Source organism: Heterodontus francisci, chromosome 2 (assembly GCF_036365525.1).
Source record: "Heterodontus francisci isolate sHetFra1 chromosome 2, sHetFra1.hap1, whole genome shotgun sequence".
Classification (NCBI taxonomy): domain Eukaryota; kingdom Metazoa; phylum Chordata; class Chondrichthyes; order Heterodontiformes; family Heterodontidae; genus Heterodontus; species Heterodontus francisci.
The window spans coordinates 226,950,088-226,967,759 of record NC_090372.1 but is presented as its reverse complement, the minus strand read 5'-3'; positions in this window follow the sequence as shown (position 1 = coordinate 226,967,759).

Sequence of the window (17,672 nt, the reverse complement as noted above, 5' to 3'; positions counted from 1 at the left end):
TGGTGATCCACTACCTCTTTGATCCACTCTCTGTGATGCAAGCCCTCTGATCCACTCCCTCACTGATCCACTCCCTCAGTGATCCACTCCCATGGTGATCCACTACCTATTTGATCCACTCTCTGTGATGCAAGCCCTCTGATCCACTCCCTCACTGATCCACTCCCTCAGTGATCCACTCCCTCAGTGATCCACTCCCATGGTGATCCACTACCTCTTTGATCCCTCTCTGTGATGCAAGCCCTCTGATCCACTCCCTCACTGATCCACTCCCTCACTTGGCAGGTAAAATCAAGGAAAATCCAAAAACGTTTTATCAGTACATTAAGAGCAAAAGGAAACTAAAGAAAGTGTAGGGCCTGTCAGAGATGTACAGGGAAACTTATGCATGGATGCAGATGTGGGCAGGGTTCTTAATGATTACTTTGTGTCTGTCTTCACCAAGGAGATGGTTGATGCAGACATTGTAACAAAAGAGGAGTGTGAAATATTACATACGATAAGCATAATGAGAGAGGAAGTACTAGAGGGTCTGACATCCTTGAAAGTGGATAAATCGCCAGGGCCGGATGGATTGTATCCCAGGTTGTTAAAGGAAGCCAGGGAGGAAATAGTGGATGCTCTGAGGATCATCTTCAAATCCTCACTGGATATGGGCGAGGTACCAGAGGATTGGAGGTCTGTGAAAGATGTACCATTGTTTAAAAAGGGTGCGAGGGATAGCCTAATAATCAGGGATAGTCAGCATGGATTTGTTAAGGGAAGGTTGTGTCTTACTAACTTAATTGAGTTTTATGAGGTAGTAACAAGATGGATTGAAGAGGGTAGTGCAGTGGATGTTGTCTACATGGATTTTAGTAAAGCATTTGACAAGGTCCCACATGGCAGACTGGTCAGTAAAATGAAAGCCCATGGGATACAGGGGAATCTGGCAGGTTAGATCCAAAATTGGCTCAAAGAACAAAGAACAAAGAACAAAGAAAATTACAGCACAGGAACAGGCCCTTCGGTCCTCCAAGCCTGCGCCGATCCAGATCCTCTATCTAAACATGTTGCCTATTTTCTAAGGGTCTGTATCTCTTTTCTTCCTGCCCATTCATGTATCTGTCTAGATACATCTTAAAAGACGCCATCGTGCCCGCATCTACCACCTCTGCTGGCAACGCGTTCCAGGCACCCACCACCCTCTGCGTAAAGAACTTTCCACGCATATCCCCCATAAACTTTTCCCCTTTCACTTTGAACTCGTGTCCTCTAGTAATTGAATCCCCCACTCTGGGAAAAAGCCTCTTGCTATCCACCCTGTCTATACCTCTCATGATTTTGTACACCTCAATCAGGTCCCCCCTCAACCTCCGTCTTTCTAATGAAAATAATCCTAATCTACTCAACCTCTCTTCATAGCTAGCGCCCTCCATACCAGGCAACATCCTGGTGAACCTCCTCTGCACCCTCCCCAAAGCATCCACATCCTTTTGGTAATGTGGCGACCAGAACTGCACGCAGTATTCCAAATGTGGCCGAACCAAAGTCCTATACAACTGTAACATGACCTGCCAACTCTTGTACTCAATACCCCGTCCGATGAAGGAAAGCATGCCGTATGCCTTCTTGACCACTCTATTTACCTGCGTTGCCACCTTCAGGGAACAGTGGACCTGAACACCCAAATCTCTCTGGACATCAATTTTCCCCAGGACTTTTCCATTTACTGTATAGTTCACTCTTGAATTGGATCTTCCAAAATGCATCACCTCGCATTTGCCCTGATTGAACTCCATCTGCCATTTCTCTGCCCAACTCTCCAATCTATCTATATTCTGCTGTATTCTCTGACAGTCCCCTTCACTATCTGCTACTCCACCAATCTTAGTGTCGTCTGCAAACTTGCTAATCAGTCCACCTATACTTTCCTCCAAATCATTTATGTATATCACAAACAACAGTGGTCCCAGCACGGATCCCTGTGGAACACCACTGGTCACACGTCTCCATTTTGAGAAACTCCCTTCTATTGCTACTCTCTGTCTCCTGTTGCCCAGCCAGTTCTTTATCCATCTAGCTAGTACACCTTGGACCCCATGCGCCTTCACTTTCTCCATCAGCCTGCCATGGGGAACCTTATCAAACGCCTTACTGAAGTCCATGTATATGACAGCTACAGCCCTTCCCTCATCAATCAACTTTGTCACTTCCTCAAAGAATTCTATTAAGTTGGTAAGACATGACCTTCCCTGCACAAAACCATGTTGCCTATCACTGATAAGCCCATTTTCTTCCAAATGGGAATAGATCCTATCCCTCAGTATCTTCTCCAGCAGCTTCCCTACCACTGACGTCAGGCTCACCGGTCTATAATTACCTGGATTATCCCTGCAACCCTTCTTAAACAAGGGGACAACATTAGCAATTCTCCAGTCCTCCGGGACCTCACCCGTGTTTAAGGATGCTGCAAAGATATCTGTTAAGGCCCCAGCTATTTCCTCTCTCGCTTCCCTCAGAAACCTGGGATAGATCCCATCCGGACCTGGGGACTTGTCCACCTTAATGCCCTTTAGAATACCCAACACTTCCTCCCTCCTTATGCCGACTTGACCTAGAGTAATCAAACATCTGTTCCTAACCTCAACATCCGTCATGTCCCTCTCCTCGGTGAATACCGATGCAAAGTACTAGTTTAGAATCTCACCCATTTTCTCTGAGTCCAAGCATAACATTCCTCCTTTGTCCTTGAGTGGGCCAATCCTTTCTCTAGTTACCGTCTTTTTCCTTATATATGAATAAAAGGCTTTGGGATTTTCCTTAACCCTGTTTGCTAAAGATATTTCATGACCCCTTTTAGCCCTCTTAATTCCTCGTTTCAGATTGGTCCTACATTCCCGATATTCTTTCAAAGCTTCGTCTTTCATCAGCCGCCAAGACCTTATGTATGCTTCCTTTTTCCTCTTAGCTAGTCTCACAATTTCACCTGTCATCCATGGTTCCCTAATCTTGCCATTTCTATCCCTCATTTTCACAGGAACATGTCTCTCCTGCACGCTAATCAACCTCTCTTTAAAAGCCTCCCACATATCACATGTGGATTTACCTTCAAACAGCTGCTCCCAATCTACATTTCCCAGCTCCTGCCGAATTTTGGTATAGTTGGCCTTCCCCCAGTGACAGGAAACAAAGAGAAGTAATCTGTGGCCGTTCCGCTCAATAATAAGTATACCGTGTTGGATACGGTTGGGGGGGACGACCGACCGGGGAAAGCCACAGTGGCCTGGTCTCTGGCACTGAGCCTGGCTCTGTGACTCAGAAGGGAAGGGGGGAGAATGGGAGAGCGATAGTGATAGGAGATTCAATGGTTAGAGGAACAGACAGGAGATTCTGTGGACGCGAACGAGACTCCCGGGTGGTATGTTGCCTCCCGGGTGCCAGGGTCAGGGATGTCTTGGATCGAGTCTATGGGATTCTTAAGGGGGAGGGGGAGCAGCCAGAAGTCGTGGTACACATCGGTACCAATGACATAGCTAGGAAAAGGGATGAGGACCTGAAAAGCGAATATAGGGAGTTAGGTTGGAAGCTAAAAGGCAGGACGAACAGGATAGTAATCTCAGGATTGATACCGGTGCCACGTGCTAGTGAGGCAAGAAACAGAGAGCGAGTGCAGTTGAACACGTGGCTACAGAGCTGGTGTAGGAGGGAGGACTTCAGATATGTGGATCATTGGGATACCTTCTGGGGAAGGTGGGACCTGTACAAGAAGGACGGATTGCATCTGAACTGGAGGGGCACAAATATCCTGGGCGGGAGGTTTGCTAGAGCTCTTCGGGAGGGTTTAAATTAGTTTGGCAGGGGGATGGGAACTGGAGCTACGGATAGTGGATGGGGTAGCTGTTGAACAGGCAGATACAGAGTGCAGAGAGTCTGTGAGGAAGGTTAGACAGTTGACAGGGCAATGTTGCAGCCAGTATGATGGGTTGAAGTGTTTCTATTTTAATGTAAGAAGTGTCAGGAATAAGGGTGATGAACTTAGAGCATGGATCAGTACTTGGAGCTACGATGTTGTGGCCATTACAGAGACGTAGATATCACAGGGACAGGAATGGATGTTGGATGTTCCGGGATTTAGATGTTTCAAAAAGAATAGGGAGGGAGGTAAAAGAGGTGGGGGAGTGGCATTGCTAATCAGGGATAGTATCACAGCTGCAGAAAGGGAGGTCGCCGAGGAGGGTTTGTCTATTGAGTCATTATGGGTGGAAGTCAGAAACAGGAAAGGAGCAGTCACTTTGTTGGGAGTTTTCTATAGACCCCCCAATAGCAACAGAGACACGGAAGAACAGATTGGGAGGCAGATTTTGGAAAGGTGCAGAAGTAACAGGGTTGTTGTCATGGGTGACTTCAACTTCCCTAATATTGATTGGAACCTCCTTAGTGCAAATAGTTTGGATGGAGCAGTTTTTGTCAGGTGTGACCAGGAAGGTTTCCTGACTCAATATGTAGATAGGCTGCCTAGAGGGGAGGCTATGTTGGACTTGGTGCTTGGCAACGAACCAGGCCAGGTGGCAGATCTCTCAGTGGGAGAGCATTTCGGTGATAGTGATCACAACTCCCTGACCTTTACTATAGTCATGGAGAGGGATCGGAGCAGACGGGATGGGAAAATATTTAATTGGGGGAGGGGGAATTACAATGCTATTAGGCAGGAACTGGGGAGCATAAATTGGGAACAGATGTTCTCAGGGAAATGCACGACAGAAATGTGGAGGTTGTTTCGGGAGCACTTGCTGCGACTGCTGGATAGGTTTGTCCCGATGAGGCAAGGAAGGGATGGTAGGGTGAAGGAACCTTGGATGACAAGAGATGTGGAACAGCTAGTCAAGAGGAAGAAGGAAGCTTACTTAAGGTTGAGGAAGCAAGGATCAGACAGGGCTCTAGAGGGTTACAAGGTAGCCAGGAAGGAACTGAAGAATGGACTTAGGAGAGCTAGAAGGGGACATGAAAAAGTCTTGGCGGGTAGGATTAAGGAAAATCCCAAGGCATTCTACACTTATGTGAGGAACAAGAGGATGGCCAGAGTGAGGGTAGGGCCGATCAGGGATAGTGGAGGGAACTTGTGCCTGGAGTCGGAGGAGGTAGGGGAGGTCCTAAATGAATACTTTGCTTCAGTATTCACTAGTGAGAGGGACCTGGTCGTTTGTGAGGACAACGTGGAACAGGCTGATATGCTCGAACAGGTTGATGTTAAGAGGGAGGATGTGCTGGAAATTTTGAATGATATGAGGACAGATAAGTCCCCGGGGCCAGACGGGATATACCCAAGGATATTACGGGAAGCGAGGGAAGAGATTGCTGCGCCTTTGGCGATGATCTTTGCGTCTTCACTGTCCACTGGAGTAGTACCGGATGATTGGAGGGTGGCAGATGTTATTCCCTTGTTCAAGAAAGGGAATAGGGATAACCCTGGGAATTATAGACCAGTCAGTCTGACGTCGGTAGTGGGCAAATTATTGGAGAGGATTCTGAGAGACAGGATTTATGGTTATTTGGAAAAGCATAGTTTGATTAGAGACAGTCAGCATGGCTTTGTGAGGGGCAGGTCATGCCTCACAAGCCTTATTGAATTGTCTGAAGATGTGACAAAACACATTGATGAAGGAAGAGCAGTGGATGTGGTGTATATGGATTTTAGCAAGGCGTTTGATAAGGTTCCCCATGGTAGGCTCATTCAGAAAGTAAGGAGGCATGGGATTCTGGGAAAGTTGGCTGTCTGGATACAGAATTGGCTGGCCCATAGGAGACAGAGGGTGGTAGTAGATGGAAAGTATTCAGCCTGGAGCTCGGTGACCAGTGGTGTTCCGCAGGGATCTGTTCTGGGACCTCTGCTCTTTGTGATTTTTATAAATGACTTGGATGAGGAAGTGGAAGGCTGGGTTAGCAAGTTTGCCGATGACACGAAGGTTGCTGGAGTTGTGGATAGTGTGGAAGGCTGTTGTAGGTTGCAACGGGACATTGACAAGATGCAGAGCTGGGCTGAGAAATGGCAGATGGAGTTCAACCTGGAAAAGCGTGAAGTGATTCATTTTGGAAGGTCGAATTTGAATGCAGAATACAGGCTTAAAGACAGGATTCTTGGTAGTTTCGAGTTTCGAGTTTCGAGATACAGCACTGAAACAGGCCCTTCGGCCAACCGAGTCTGTGCTGACCATCAACCACCCATTTAGTGTGGAGGAACAGAGGGATCTTGGGGTCCATGTCCATAGATCGCTCAAAGTTGGCACCCAAGTTGATAGGGTTGTTAAGAAGGCGTATGGTGTGTTGGCTTTCATTAACAGGGGGATTGAGTTTAAGAGCCGTGAGGTTATGCTGCAGCTCTATAAAGCCCTGGTTAGACCACACTTGGAATATTGTGTTCAGTTCTGGTCGCCTCATTATAGGAAGGATTTGGAAGCTTTAGAGAGGGTGCAGAGGAGATTTACCAGGATGCTGCCTGGACTGGAGGGCATGTCCTACGAAGAAAGATTGAGGGAGCTAGGGCTTCTCTCATTGGAACGAAGAAGGATGAGAAGTGACTTGATAGAGGGGTACAAGATGATGAGAGGCATAGATAGAGTAGATAGCCAGAGACTTTTTCCCAGGGTGGAAAGGGCTATCACCAGGGGGCATAATTTTAAGGTGATTGGAGGAAGGTTTCGGGGAGATGTCAGAGGTAGGTTCTTTACACAGAGAGTGGTGGGTGCGTGGAATGCGCTGCCAGCGGTGGTAGTAGAAGCAGATACATTAGGGACATTTAAGCGACTCTTGGATAGGTACATGGATGATAGTAGAATGAAGGGTAGGTAGTTAGTTTGATCTTAGAGTAGGTTAAAGGGTCGGCACAACATCGTGGGCCGAAGGGCCTGTACTGTGCTGTACTGTTCTATGTTCTATGTTAATTGACGGATGGTTTTATGAATGGAAAGCTGTTTCCAGTGGTGTTCCACAGGGCTCCGTGTTGGGTCCCTTGCTTTTTGTAGTGTATATTAATGATCTGGGCTTAAATGTGGGAGGCATGATTGGGAAATTTGCTGATGACACAAAAATTGACCGTGTAGTTGATAGTGAAGAGGATAGCTGTAGACTCCAGAATGATATCAATGGTTTGGTTGAGTGGGCAGAAAAGTGGCAAATGGAATTCAGTCCAGAGAACTGTGAGGTAATGCATTTGGGGAGGGCAAATAAAGCAAGGGAATACACAATAAACGGGAGGATATTGAGAGGGATAGAAGAAGTGAGAGACCTTGGATTGTATGTCCACAGGTCCCTGAAGGTGGCAGGACAGGTAGAGTAGTAAAGAAGGTAACATAGAAACATGGAAAATAGGAGCAGCTGTAGGCCATTTGGCTCTTCGAACCTGCTCCGTCGTTCAAAAAAGATCATGGCTAATCGTCTAATTCAGTACCCTGTTCCTGCTTTCTCCCCATATCCCTTTATCCCTTTGGCATTAATAAATATATCTATCTCCCTCTTGAATGAGTGAGACGAGCGGTGTTTAAAAAGAGCAGCGACAGCGGGAAAGAAGGAGACTGAGTGAGACCGGCGGTGTTTAAAAAGAGCTGCGACAGCGGGAAAGAAGGAGACTGAGTGAGACCGGAGGTGTTTAATAAGAGCAGCGACAGCAGGAAAGAGGGAGACTGACTGAGACCGGCGGTGTTTAAAAAGAGCGGCAACAGTGACAAAGAAGGAGACTGAGTGAGACCAGCGGTGTTTAAAAAGAGCAGGGACGGCAGGAAAGGAGGAGACAGAGTGAGACCGGTGGTGTTTAAAAAGTGCTACTTTAAAAAGGGAAACAGTGACGTCAGAGGAGAGCTGCAAGGTGATTGGTTAATGAGTTGCAGCTGTTCGAATACCTTTAAAAAATAAGGGGCAAGTTTTTTTTAGTTGGAAAAAAATCTCTGGTGATAAGGTGGGTACTACTAAAGTGTTTTTTTTAAGGACTTTGGATTGAAGTGGGTCGAACAAGGCCCCTAGTGTAATTAGTATTTTTTAATTAAGGGAGTAACTAATTAACCTAAGGGTAGGTCATGGCAGGAGAGCTCAGCCCTGTGATATACTCCTCCTGCGCTATGTGGGAAATCAGGGATGCTTCCAGTGTCCCTGACGACCATGTGTGCAGGAAGTGTATCCATCTGCAGCTACTGACTACCCACATTACAGAGCTGGAGCTGTGGGTGGATTCACTGTGGAGCATCAGTGATGCTGAGGATGTCGTGGATAGCATGTTTAGTGAGGTGGTCACACCACAGGTAATGGCTGCACAGACAGAAAAGAGATGGGTGACCACCAGATGGAGTAGTAGGCGCAGGCAGGTAGTACAGGAGTCCCCTGTGACCATCCCCCTTTCAAACAGATATATCACTTTGGATACTGTTGTGGGGGGGGGTGGGTGGGGGGGGCGGTGGCGGTGAAGAATGACATCCCAGGGGAAAGCAGCAACAGCCAAGTTCGTGGCACCGCTGAGGGCTCTGCTGCACAGCAGGGGAGGAAAAGGGGTGGAAGAGCTATAGTGATTGGGGATTCTATCGTAAGGGGTGCAGATAGGTGTTTCTGTGGCCACAAACAAGACTCCAGGACGGTATGTTGCCTCCCTGGTGCTAGGGTCAAGGATGTCTTGGAGCGGCTGCAGGACATTCTGAAAGGGGAGGGTGAGCAGCCAGAGGGCGTGGTCCATATTGGTACTAACGACATAGGCAGGAAGAGAGATGAGGTCCTGCAAAGTTCTTTGTTCTTTGAATATAGGGAGTTAGGCAGAAGGTTAAAAAGCAGGACCTCTGGGGTTGTAATCTCAGGATTACGTGCTAGTGAGGGTAGGAATAGGAGGATAAGGCAAATGAATGCGTGGCTGAAGAGCTGGTGTAGGCGGGAGGGCTTCAGCTACTTGGATCATTGGGATCTCTTCTGGTGCAGAGGTGACCTGTACAAGAAGGATGGGTTGCATCTAAACTGGAAGGGAACCAATATCCTTGTGGGGAGGTTTGCTAGTACTACTCGGGAGGGTTTAAACTAGTCTTGCAGGGGTGATGGGACCCAAAGTAGTAGTCTCTCCGATGAGATAGTTGAGGCAAATGTAGAGGTTAAAGCAAGCAAGTCCAGTTGGCAGGCCGTGCAGGGGCAGGACAGGGAGCGTGGAAGGTCTGGTAGGCTAAACTGCATTTCTTTAATGCAAGAAGCCGTACAGGTAAGGCAGATGAACTCAGAGCATGGATCGGTCCATGGGATTGTGATATTATAGTTATTACGGAAACGTGGTTGAGGGATGGGCAGGACTGGCAGCTCAATGTTCTGGGGTACCAATCCTTCCGGCATGACAGAGGTGGAGGTAAGAGAGGAGGGGGAGTTGCACTATTGATTAGGGAGGACATCATGGCAGTACTTAGAGAGGATATCCCGGGGGGGAATGTCCAGCGAGGCCATATGGGTAGAACTTAGAAATAAGAAAGGGGTGATCACTTTGATGGGATTATACTATAGGCCCCCCAATAGTCAGAGAGAAGTGGAGGAGCATATATGTAGGGAAATCACAGATAGGTGTATGAATTATAGGGTTGTAATAGTAGGTGATTTTAACTTCCCTAATATTGACTGGGACTGCTTTAGTGCTAAGGGATCAGATGGGGAAGAATTTGTTAAGTGTGTCCAGGATAGTTTTCTGAAGCAGTATGCGGATGGCCCTACTAGAAAAGGGGCTACACTCGACCTCCTCTTAGGAAATGAGGCTGGGCAGGTGGTTGATGTGTCAGTGGGGGAGCACTTTGGGACCAGTAACCATAACTCTATTAGCTTCAAGATAGTTATGGAAAAGGATAAGACTGGTTCTCAGGTTGAAGTCCTAAATTGGGGGAAGGCTAATTTCGATGGCATCAGACAGGAACTTTCAAAAGTTGAATGGGAGAGGCTGTTTACAGGTAAAGGGACGTCTGGCAAGTGGGAGGCTTTTAAAAGTGAGATAGGAAGAGTTCAGGGCCGGCATGTTCCTGTTAGATGGAAGGGCAAGGCTGGCAAGTTTAGGGAGCCTTGGTTGACGAGGGATATTGAGGGTCTGGTCAGGACAAAGAAGGAGGCATATGTCAGGTATAGGCAGCTGGGATCGAGCGAGTCCCTCGAGGAGTAAAGGGGATGTAGGAGTACACTTAAGAAGGAAATCAGGAGGGTGAAAAGGGGCCATGAGATTGCCCTGGCAGATAAGATAAAGGAGAATCCTAAAAGATTCTATAAGTATATTAAGAGTAAAAGGGTAGCTAGGGAGAGAGTAGGTCCCCTTAAGGATCAGTGTGGTAATCTATGTGTGGAGCCACGGGAAATGGGCGAAGTCTTAAATGAATATTTCTCGTCCGTATTTACCGTGGAGAAGGTCATGGAAGCAAGTGAGTTCAAGGGAGGGAACAGCAATATCCTGGAGCATATCAACATTACAAAGGAGGAGGTGTTGGACGTTTTGAAGCACATTAAGGTGGATAAATCTCCAGGGCCTGACCAGGTGTATCCTAGGATGTTATGGGAAGCAAGGGAGGTACAAATATGTAAACAGATTATGGAAAGATGTAGGAGCAACAGGGTGGTGGTGATAGGAAATTTTAATTTTCCCAACATTGACTGGAATTCACTTAGTGTTAGAGGTCTAAATGGAGCAGAATTTGTAAGGAGCATCCAGGAGGGTTTTCTAGAGCAGTATGTAAATAGTCCAACTCGGGAAGGGGCCATACTGGACCTGGTGTTGGGGAATGAGCCCGGCCAGGTGGTTGAAGTTTCAGTAGGGGACTACTTTGGGAATAGTGATCACAATTCCGTAAGCTTTAAAATACTCATGGACAAAGACGAGAGTGGTCCTCAAGGAAGAGTGCTAAATTGGGGGAAGGCCAACTGTACCAAAATTCGGCAGGAGCTGGGGAATGTAGATTGGGAGCAGCTGTTTGAAGGTAAATCCACATTTGATATGTGGGAGGCTTTTAAAGAGAGGTTGATTAGCGTGCAGGAAAGACATGTTCCTGTGAAAATGAGGGATAGAAATGGCAAGATTAGGGAACCATGGATGACAAGTGAAATTGTGAGACTAGCTAAGAGGAAAAAGGAAGCATACATAAGGTCTAGGCGGCTGATGAAAGACGAAGCTTTGAAAGAATATCGGGAATGTAGGACCAATCTGAAACGAGGAATTAAGAGGGCTAAAAGGGGTCATGAAATATCTTTAGCAAACAGGGTTAAAGAAAATCCCAAAGCCTTTTATTCATATATAAGGAGAAAGAGGGTAACTAGAGAAAGGATTGGCCCACTAAAGGACAAAGGAGGAATGTTATGCTTGGAGTCAGAGAAAATGGGTGAGATTCTAAACGAGTACTTTGCATCTGTATTCACCGAGGAGAGGGACATGACGGATGTTGAGGTTAGGAACAGATGTTTGATTACACTAGGTCAAGTCGGCATAAGGAGGGAGGAAGTGTTGGGTATTCTAAAAGGCATTAAGGTGGACAAGTCCCCAGGTCCGGATGGGATCTATCCCAGGTTACTGAGGGAAGCGAGAGAGGAAATAGCTGGGGCCTTAACAGATATCTTTGCAGCATCCTTAAACACGGGTGAGGTCCCGAAGGACTGGAGAATTGCTAATGTTGTCCCCTTGTTTAAGAAGGGTAGCAGGGATAATCCAGGTAATTATAGACCGGTGAGCCTGACGTCAGTGGTAGGGAAGCTGCTGGAGAAGGTACTGAGGGATAGGATCTATTCCCATTTGGAAGAAAATGGGCTTATCAGTGATAGGCAACATGGTTTTGTGCAGGGAAGGTCATGTCTTACCAACTTAATAGAATTCTTTGAGGAAGTGACAAAGTTGATTGATGAGGGAAGGGCTGTAGCTGTCATATACATGGACTTCAGTAAGGCGTTTGATAAGGTTCCCCATGGCAGGCTGATGGAGAAAGTGAAGGCGCATGGGGTCCAAGGTGTACTAGCTAGATGGATAAAGAACTGGCTGGGCAACAGGAGACAGAGAGTAGCAGTAGAAGGGAGTTTCTCAAAATGGAGACGTGTGACCAGTGGTGTTCCACAGGGATCCGTGCTGGGACCACTGTTGTTTGTGATATACATTAATGATTTGGAGGAAAGTATAGGTGGACTGATTAGCAAGTTTGCAGACGACACTAAGATTGGTGGAGTAGCAGATAGTGAAGGGGACTGTCAGAGAATACAGCAGAATATAGATAGATTGGAGAGTTGGGCAGAGAAATGGCAGATGGAGTTCAATCAGGGCAAATGCGAGGTGATGCATTTTGGAAGATCCAATTCAAGAGTGAACTATACAGTAAATGGAAAAGTCCTGGGGAAAATTGATGTCCAGAGAGATTTGGGTGTTCAAGTCCACTGTTCCCTGAAGGTGGCAACGCAGGTAAATAGAGTGGTCAAGAAGGCATACGGCATGCTTTCCTTCATCGGACGGGGTATTGAGTACAAGAGTTGGCAGGTCATGTTACAGTTGTATAGGACTTTGGTTCGGCCACATTTGGAATACTGCGTGCAGTTCTGGTCGCCACATTACCAAAAGGATGTGGATGCTTTGGAGAGGGTGCAGAGGAGGTTCACCAGGATGTTGCCTGGTATGGAGGGTGAGTAGATTAGGATTATTTTCATTAGAAAGACGGAGGTTGAGGGGGGACCTGATTGAGGTGTACAAAATCATGAGAGGTATAGACAGGGTGGATAGCAAGAGGCTTTTTCCCAGGGTGGGGGATTCAATTACTAGAGGACACGAGTTCAAAGTGAAAGGGGAAAAGTTTATGGGGGATATGCGTGGAAAGTTCTTTACGCAGAGGGTGGTGGGTGCCTGGAACGCGTTGCCAGCGGAGGTGGTAGATGCGGGCACGATGGCGTCTTTTAAGATGTATCTAGACAGATACATGAATGGGCAGGAAGAAAAGAGATACAGACCCTTAGAAAATAGGCGACATGTTTAGAGAGAGGATCTGGATCGGCGCAGGCTTGGAGGGCCGAAGGGCCTGTTCCTGTGCTGTAATTATCTTTGTTCTTTGTTCTTTGTTCTTTGTTCTTTGTTCTTTGAGATTGCTGGGGCCCTGGCAGAGATTTTTGTATCATCGTCAGCCACGGGTGAGGTACCGGAAGACTGGAGGATAGCTAATGTTGTGCCTTTATTTAAGAAGGGCAGCAGGGATAAGCCAGGGAACTACAGGCCTGTGAGCCTTACATCAGTGGTGGGAAAGTTATTGGAAGGGATTCTGAGAGACAGGATTTATATGCATCTGGGAAGGCAAGGTCTGATTAGAGATAGTCTGCATGGCTTTGTGCGTGGGAAATCATGTCTCACGAATTTGATTGAGTTTTTCGAGGAGGTGACCAAGAGGATTGATGAGGGCAGGGCGATGGACGTTGTCTGCATGGACTTTAGCAAGGCCTTTGACAAGGTCCCGCATGGTAGGCTAGTCCAGAAGGTTCAAACACACGGGATCCAGGGTGAGCTGGCAAATTGGATACACAATTGGCTTTGTGATCGGAGGCAGAGGGTGGTAGTGGAGGGTTGTTTTTCAGATTGGAGGCTGGTGACCAGTGGTGAGCCACAGGGATCGGTGCTGGGCCCTCTGTTGTTTGTCATATATATTAATGACTTGGATGTGAATGTAGGGGGCATGATTAGTAAGTTTGCAGATGACAGAAAAATTGGTGGTATAGTGGACAGTGAAGAAGGTTGTCTAAGGTTACAACAGGATATAGATCAACTGGGAAAGTGGGCAAGGGATTGGCAAATGGAATTTAACGCAGACAAGTGTGAAGTGATGCATTTTGGGAAGTTAAACCAGGGCAGGACATATACAGTGAATGGCAGGACCCTGGGGAGTGTTGTTGAGCAGAGAGACCTTGGGGTGCAAGTACAGAGTTCCCTGAAAGTGGCAACACAGGTAGACAGGGTGGTGAAGAAGGTGTATGGCATGCTTGCCTTCATCGGCCGAGGCATTGAGTACAAGAGTTGGGAAGTCATGTTACAGTTGTACATAACGTTGGTTAGGCCGCACTTGGAGTACTGTGTGCAGTTCTGGTCGCCGCACTGCAGGAACGTTGTGATAAAGCTAGAGAGGGTGCTGAAAAGATTCACAAGGATGTTGAATGAAAACAAGAAATGCTGGAGATTCTCAGCAGGTCTGGCAGCATCTGTGGAAAGAGAAGCAGAGTTAACGTTTCGTGTCAGTGACCGTTCTTCGGAACTGACCCAAAACGTTAACTCTGCTTCTCTTTCCACAGATGCTGCCAGACCTGCTGAGTATTTCCAGCATTTCTTGTTTTTATTTCAGATTTCCAGCATCCGCAGTATTTTGCTTTTATTCACAAGGATGTTGCCTGGTTTGGAGGACTTGATTTATAGAGAGATTGGATAGGCTGGGTCTGTTTTCCCTGGAGCGAAGGAGGCTGAGAGGGGACATGATAGAGGTATATAAAATTATGAGAGGCATAGATAGGGTAGATAGCCAGAGTCTGTTTCCCATGGTAGGGGTGACTAAAACTAGAGGGCATAGATTTAAGATGAGAGGGAGGAGGTTGAAAGGGGATCAAAGGGGTAAATGTTTCACACAAAGAATAGTGGGTATCTGGAATGAGCTGCCAGAGGAGGTGGTGGAGGGAGGAACAGTAACAACATTTAAGAGGCATCTGGACAGGTATTTGAATGAGCAAGGCATAGAGGGATATGGAATTAATGCAGGCAGGTGGGATTAGTATAGATAGGCATTATGGTCGGCATGGATGCAGTGGGCCGAAGGGCCTGTTTCTATGCTGTACGACTCTATGACTCTATCTTTAATGACTTGGCCTCCACTGCCTCCTGCGGTAGAGAATTCCACAGGTTCACCACCCTATGAGTGAAGAAATTTCTCCTCATCTCGGTTCTAAATGGCATACCCCGTATCCTTAGACTGTGGCCCCTGGTTCTGGACTCCCCAGACATCGGGAACATCTTCCCTGCATCTAGCCTGTCTAGTCCTCATAGAGTCATAGAGTTATACAGCACAGAAACAGGCCCTTTGGCCCATCGTGTCTGTGCCGGCCATACAGCACCCAACTATTCTAATCCCATATTCCTGCATTTGGCCCGTAGCCTTGTATGCTATGATGTTTAAAGTGCTCATCTAAATACTTCTTAAATGTTGTGAGGGTTCCTGCCTCTACCACCCCTTCAGGCAGTGCGTTCCAGATTCCAACAACCCTCTGGGTGAAAAAATGTTTCCTCAAATCTCCTCTAAACCTCCTGCCTCTTACCCGCAATCTATGCCCCCTGGTCTTGACCCCTCTGCTCAGGGAAAAAGTTTCTTCCTATCTAACCTATCAATGCCCCTCATAATTTTGTATACCTCAATCATGTCCCCCCTCATCCTTCTCTGCTCCAAAACAACCCTAGCCTATCCAATCTCTCTTCATAGCTGAAATGCTCCAGCCCAGGCAACATCCTGGTGAATCTCCTCTGCATCCTCTCCAGTGCAATCACATCCTTCCTATAGTGTGGTGCCCAGAACTGTACACAGTACTCCAGCTGTGACCTAACTAGTGTTTTATACAGCTCCATCATAACCTCCCTGCTCTTATATTCTATGCCTCGGCTAATGAAGGCAAGTATCCCATATGCCTCCCTAACCAACTTATCTACCTGCGCTGCTGCCTTCAGTGATCTATGGACAAGTACACCAAGGTCCCTCTGACCCTCTGTACTTCCTGATGTCCTACCATCTATTGTATATTCCCTTACCTTGTTAGTTCTCCCAAAATGCATTACCTCACACTTTTCAGGATTAAATTCCATTTGCCACTGCTCTGCCCATCTTACCAGCCCATCTATATCATCCTGTAATCTAAGGATTTCCTCCTCACTATTCACACCACCAATTTTTTGTGTCTACTGTGAACTTACTGATCATACCTCCTGAATCAAATCCTGTTAGAATTTTATAGGTTTCTATGAGATCCCCTCTCATTCTTCTAAACTCTAGTGAATATAGGCCTAGTCGATCCAATCTCTCCTCATACGTCAATCCTGCCATCCCAGGAATCAGCCTAGTAAATCTTCTTTGCATTCTCTCCATGGCAAGAACATCCTTCCTCAGATAAGGAGACCAAAACAGCGCACAATACTCCAGATGTGGTCTCACCAAGGCCCTGTATAACTGCAGTAAGACATCCTTGCTCCTGTACTCAAATCCTCTTGCAATGAAGGCCAACATACCATTCGCCTTCCTAATTGCTTGCTGCACCTGACTGCTTGCTTTCAGTGACTGGTGTACCAGGACACCCAGGTCTCGTTGCACCTCCCCCTTTCCCAATCTATCACCATTCAGATAATCTGCCTTTCTGTTTTTACAACCAAAGTGGATAACCTCACATTTATCCATGTTATACTGCATCTGCCATGCATTTGCCCACTCACCCAACTTGTCCAAATCACATTGGAGCCTCTTTGCATCTTCCTCACAGCTCACAGTCCCCCCAGCTTTGTGTTGTCTGCAAACTTGGAAATGTTACATTTAGTTCCCTCACTCAAGTCATTAATGTATATTGTGAATAACTGGGGTCCAAGCACTGCTCCCTGTGATACACCACTAGTCACTGCCTGCCACCCGGAAAAAGATCCGTTTATTCCTACTCTCTGGTTTCTGTCTGTCAACTAATTCTCAATCCATGCCAGTATATTACCCCCAATCCCATGTGCTTTAATTTTGCACACTAACCTCTAATGTGGGACCTTATCAAAAGCTTTCTGAAAATCCAAATACACCACATCCACTGGTTCTCCCTTATCTATTCTACTAGTTACATCCTCAAAAACTCCAGTAGATTTGTTAAGCATGATTTCCCTTTCGTAAACCCATACTGACTTTGTCCAGTCCCATTTATGCTTTCCAGGTGTTCTGCTATCACATCCTTTATAATAGACTCTAGCATTTTCCCCACTACTGATGTAAGGCTCACTGGTCTGTAATTCCCTGTTTTTTCTCTCCCTCCTTTTTTAAATAGTGGGGTTACATTTGCTACCCTCCAATCTGTAGGAACTGCTCCAGAGTCTATAGAATTTTGGAAGATGATCCACTATTTCCAGGGCCACTTCCTTTAGTACTCTGGGATGTAGATTATCAGGCCCTGGGGATTTGTCAGCTTTTAACCCCATTAATTTCCCTCACACTTTTTTTTTACTAATACTGATTTCCTTCAGTTCCTCCCTTTCATTAGACCCTTGGTTCCCTAACATTTCTGGGAGGTAATTTGTGTCCTCGTTTGTGAAGACAGAACAAAAGTATGTGTTTAATTGTTCTGTCATTTCTTTGTTCCCCATTATAATTCCCCCGCTTCTGACTGTAAGGGACCTACATTTGTCTTCACTAATCTTTTTCTCTTCACATATCAGTTGTATGTTCCCCGCAAGTTTACTCTTTTACTCTATTTTCCCCTGCTTAATCAACCGTTTTGTCCTCCTTTGCTGAATTCTAAACTGCTCCCAATCATCAGACTTGCTACTTTTTCTGGCAATTTTATATGCCTCCTCTTTGGATCTAATACTATCCCTAATTTCTTTTGTAAGCCATGGTTGAGCCACCTTTTTGGTTTTATTTTTGTGCCAGACAGGAATGAATAATTGTTGTAATTCATGCACACGTTCTTGAAATATTATC